Genomic DNA, 6,000 nt, shown 5'->3' with positions numbered 1-6,000 from the left:
CTGCAGGAGGCCCTCACCTGCAAAGTGCAGTGACCAACTGGGTATATATTGCCACCCTGGGCTCCTACTGGGAGGAAGGGTGGGATATACATTTATTTATTTATTACATTTATACCCCATGGGAGGGGGAGGGCAAAGAATAATTTCTGTGTTATTTTCATAAAGCACAAGAACATGCCCACTATCCTGTTGATGATATTAGGAATCTTAGGAGTATATGCAGAATGGAAGGCCGTCATTTTGGAGAATACTGGCAGAGAGCCCATCCCCACAAATGCTTGGATCTGTAATCAGGACCCAGAGGTGGAGATGGCCTATCAATTTCCAGGGTTACTAAGTAATGCTCCAGGAGACAACAGATGGAAAAAGATGTCTTCCATCAGCTACCTGTCACACAGAGCGCAGCTTGTGAGGAGACATGATTAATTAGATGCACCCAGGGTCCCCAGAAGCAGCAAGTTCATTTTTGCCATGATTCTTCTGTGGACACCAAGATTTCCTGCACCCCACGATTCAGTGAAATGTCCCAAGGCAGCCACATGATACATGAAGAAGTTTGCAACATTTTATTGATTTCTATGGTCATTTGGGGGAAGGGATCACCATTGCACTTCCAGGTTTTTATGGCAAGTGCCAAGAAAAGAAGACCCACCAATAAACTGGCTCTTGTCCTGATTTCATCAACAGGGCAGGAATATCCCAGAACTGTAACAGACTGAAAGCAGTTCAGTGGACTTATGGATGTAACAAAAATACACACTGTTGGTTCTCCAGACTGGATAATTCCTATCCAGGAAAAGTACTGCCATTATGGACAATATCATATTTCTTTTAGGTCAATAGGTTATGTTTCTGTTATTGAGAAATATAGCACCCCAGGGTTATATAGGCTGGAAATAGGTTTATCATTTTAAAAAATTGTAACACTTAATCCCCTTATTAAAAAAGTAAATGAATTAAGCCATTTGGAAAAACCCCTTATAGGATCTCACATGATAAAATGAATCATCCCCAGCAATTATTGATAGAACCAGGGACAGCACTTAAGGAGGTTGTAGTCTCATTTGAGAAATTAAACATTGCAAAGGAATTCCCAGTCTGTGTCTCCTATTTAGAGATTAGTAATAGGGGATGGGATAATTGGGTTACAGCATGGGAGGGGGAGAATGGGAGAAGAAATAAGCCGGGTTTATCAGGGTGGTTGGGTACTGGAGCTGCCTTTTTGGATGCCACCAATATTGAAATATTAGCCAACAAATTACATTATACCACTGAAGAAATAAGTAAAATGACAGAACCTATCAACAGGGCTCTGGAAAAGACTACTGAAACTCCCAAAATCATAGCAAGTTTACTTCCAATGTGGGAACAGGGAATTGAAAAAGATAATTATGCCATTGTAAACAACACACAGTCCTTACAACAGAATATTTCCTTGGCTATTACATGCACTCAAATGCAGAGTTGGGCACATACAGTGGCTTTGGAAATTATCCACATGACAGATAGTGGGTTCATTCCCAGGGAAATTAGGTCCTTAATTCAAAATCAGGTTTCCAAGGGAGAAAGAAAATTGGAAGACTGGTGGAGCCTAGTCAATGCCACATATGATAGGCACAATCATGCACTAAGATTGTTTATTGTTATGGCAGAAGCGGCTGAAATCATTACTGTTTATCCTGTAATTCCCTTGGGAATCATTGTAGATCAAGATTTAGCTCTTTATGCCCAGGAATTTCAGCAGTGGGCTATAGTTAAGCATACAAGATGGGTAACAATTAATGTTAAAGGATGTCAACACCATAAGAATTTAGGATTTGTTTATAAAGATGATAGTTTGGAATCCCATCAGGATTGCTTTTCTTTCAGAATGATTAATGTTTCTTATTGCTCTTTCATACTAAGAAATGAATCAAGTTCAACTATTGTATGTTCTGGACATGGGTGCATGTGCCTTAGAACGTTTTGTGATTAGGTTGTTATTGATAAGTATTATATACAACCTATGCTAAGATATATTAACAGATGCTTTTGTGGTATTGAGGAAACAGTAGGATGTGATTTTTCATTTAAGGTCCCAGTATGGACCATTCAGAGACTATTAGTTAATCCAAATTTGTTTCAAAACCTCTGACCCATTGCATTAGGTTATGGCCTTGCTGATCTCCAACAGTTACTTTCCCATCCTATGTTACAGAAGCAATTAGAAGCAGTGAAACACTTGGGAGAGCAAGCCACACTCCAGGTAACACATGAACGCCATGCCATCACCAACATAGCAGCCAAGATTAAACAAACAGGGACACACAAGTGGTGGGATGGACTGCTTGGCTGGAGTGAAGGAGCAAAATGAAGTTTAAATCTTTTAATGCACCCTATTGTGGTGATTCTAATATTTCAAGTAATTCTGGTCTTCATCTTAACGGCCCTTGTAAGATGGATCCTGTCCCAAATGGCACAGTTACGCCAGATGGACGTAAGCATGAGAGCCAAGGGCAAGACAGTGAAGGCTGAGGTGTGAAAAGACATCTGTATAAGTATATTCCGATGCTTTTCAATGGGGGGGAGATTGTTACGAGGTGCAAGGTCCTGGAGCCTGCGGGACTGTAATTTCCACCCCACACCCCCTTGTATTGCTGGTTATGCAGTCCTGAGGTACTGTGTAAGGGGACAGCTCAAGGCCATTCTGTGAGCAACAAAAATAACCAAGAAAAACTGGAATAAATGTTAGCTTCTGCCTTGGCAGACTTCCTTCACGCCTAGCAGAATTATCCTATTGTTCAAGCAAGCATTAGAAAGTAGCCTGAGTTTCTCAGTGTCAGCTAGAAACACACACACACACACACACACACACACACACACACACACACACACACACACACACACACACACACACACACACACACACACACACACACACACACACACACACACACACACACGAAATCACTTCCTAAATACCCAGACCCTTCCTTTTCAGGGGAGTAGAGAAAGTGTCTTTTAAAAGAGAGGCTTGAGTTCTAAATAGGGGGGTAATGGCGATCTGAGCTCCAACACATGTAACAACGCTCTCAAAGAACACAACCCAGGACGGCAGGGACAGAACCAGGAAGGGATTCTGTGTCTCAGCACATGCCTTGAGGCAAACAGATTCCTTCCTGATTTTGGGTCACAGCTCTTCTACACCACTTCAGCTGCATTCCACTGCCCACTTCTGGGCCTAGGATAGGTAATCTCTCCCACCTGTCACTCTTTATAGTAATAGGGTCCTTTCATCTCTTTAGTTTAAAGTCATAAATGGGTTAGGATATTAATGATTAATGCTGCCACACACCCAGTAATTTTGTAATGCTATTCTTCTCTTTTCTCTCAATAAAAGAAAGCTTTGCTTTTGTCTGGTTTGGACCTGCATTTCTTGGGTTATACACACACCATTTAGGCACATTTCAGGGCAAAGCGCTTGTTTTATCCCTAGCAAAAGATCCCCCTCCTCTCAAGGAGGTGTGTTTCATGGGACATGTGGGTGACAGGTTCACACAGTCATGTTCCCAAGGACACGTGTCGTAACACTGATGTCAACAGATGCCTGACGATACAGAAAAGCTCCACTGGACGGCTACTTGAGGATGCGATGGAGGCAGAGAAGTGGGCCTTTCTTTTGCCACCCTCACCACCACACAGTAGGCACAGTTATGATGTTTTACTCGTGCCTGATCAGCCACACAGCACATCTTTTGACACTTGCGCTCTAGCTTTCCTCCAGCCCGTTTCATTGCCCTTAGCCCACTGATGTACCAAGGTGCAGACCGGGCTCCACAATGCCGGAGAGAGTGCTCAGGGGCAACCGTGTCAAGAGCCCAACATGCCTCGCTGTTCCACAGTGTGACAAGGGCTGCAACAGGGTCACCTGCTCTATCTACTGGGAACTCCCCAGGGCATTCAGGAATCCTGTGGATTCCATTAGTCTCTGGGGGGCGGACCATCTTAATCTGTCCACCATCCCTGCAGGGAAGGATCGGAGCCATAAGTCTAAACTTCATCAGGAAGTGATCTGACCATGACAATGCGGTGACATCCACCACCCCATCTCCAGACCACCTCTTCCTCCATCTGGAGCAAAAACCAAGTAGAGGATGTGTCCTGCCCTATGCGTCAGGCCAGTGCCATTTCGAGACAGCCCCATGGTCATCATGGAGGCCATGAAGTCCCAAGCTGGAACACTAGAGGCAGCCTCAGCATGGACATTGAAATTACCCAGGACTATCATTCTGGGAAATACCACAGCTAAGATGACCTCAGCCAGCTCAGTCAGAGAAGCTGCTGGGCAGCAGGATGGCTGGTGCACCAGCAGCAACCCTAGTTTACGGTCTCCTTGCCCTAACACCAGGCTCTCACAGCCAGTTCCAAGACAGAGTGGTTTCCTGGTGACAGAGATGAAAGTTCTGTAGACGACAGCAACTCCTCCCCCCCAACCCTGCATCCATTTGAAGCACAACACAGAATTATGGGAACTGTAGTTTGTTAAAGGTGGTGGGAACTGTAACTGTGATGGTGAAACTACACTCAGGATTCTTTGGGGAAGTCATGCGCTTTAAATGCCAGTTGGATATGCTTTAAATGTATTAGGTGGATCTGCATTACTTCATAAACTTTGCCTGCATATAAATCAGCTCCCCAGGACCGCAGCCGTGAATCCCGAAATAAACATTGATGGTAAGGGGAGCTGCCTCCATGAGTTTCCGGCAGTCGCGATAGTAGGTGCTGCAGCTGCAAGCCCTGAAATTCAAGATGGGGGAAAATATACCAAACCCCTTAAAACAAGGGGGGGGAGAAAAACTCTGAAGCATGTGGTGCTACTGGAGGAATTAGTGCCCATGTGTATAAAGGGAGAGGGATGAAGACAAGGCCGTGTTCATTGGAGCTGTGTGAAAGACCGTTGCGCAAAATGCTGGAATGTCGGCTGCAAAAACTGCTGTTCCTTGGCACAACAGGTACTGCAGTGTGAAAGGGGTTTTAGAAACCAGGACAGAAGCGCTTCCTTTTTAATCCATTAAACTAACGCAATCAGCCCCATGTGTGAAAGCAGCCACTGGGTAGAGCAGCCTTTCCCAACCAGTGTGCCTCCAGGTGTTGTTGGACCACAACTCCCATCAGCTCAGCCAGCATTGCCAATGGTCAGGAAAGATGGGAATTGTGGTCCAACTACATCTGGAGGCACACTGGTTGGGAAAGGCTGGCGTAGAGGATGTGAAGGTCAGGCCAGGACAAGGGAAAGGCAGTGACATTCCCTGTCACTCCTTCTCTATGCAGAGTGTTTATTAACTTACATAATAGGCTATGTAAATGTCAAGTTAACAGAAGAATTAGTATGAATATCAGCAATTAAACGACAGGCAGTGTTTATTTCATAAGAAAAAATCTTATTTCATAAGAAAGAATTTCATAGGAAAAAAGTTACAGTGAACAAGGGGATACCAAAAGGTATACAACAAAATAGTTTAGGCCATAACTAAGAACTTAAAAACTAGTGTCGATGTTTTATTACACCACCAATACCAAATTAAAAAAAAAACAGGTTTAGACAGAGCAAGAACACACTACAATGCAATCATAGTCAAGCATTTAGGGAACGCGGTGCTGAGAACAATATGCATAACTTCCTTGTTGAAGATGAGGAGATTGCGTCCTACCTTTATAAAATATTTACTGCATAATAGACTTCCTTTCATAAACTTATAATGTCTAAAAATTCAATAAAGCTTTCTTTCTTCAGGAACACTGAAAAGCCTCAGCCTTGAGCTGTACACATTAGAAAAATGAGAAATTAGACCTTTGACAGCCTACGTGGCCAATCACACAGCTAACTGTAATGTGCACAGTTTCTATTCCTCTAGAGCTGTTTTCACCCTTTGCCATCAAGACATGTTTGAGTGTTTTGCCGTTTGCCACCCTGGGCTTTTTCTGGGAGGAGGGGCATATTATTAATACTCAAGAAAAAGA

Source organism: Rhineura floridana, chromosome 1 (genome assembly GCF_030035675.1).
Source record: "Rhineura floridana isolate rRhiFlo1 chromosome 1, rRhiFlo1.hap2, whole genome shotgun sequence".
NCBI classification, from domain to species: Eukaryota; Metazoa; Chordata; class Lepidosauria; order Squamata; family Rhineuridae; genus Rhineura; species Rhineura floridana.
This window is presented reverse-complemented; position numbering follows the sequence as displayed.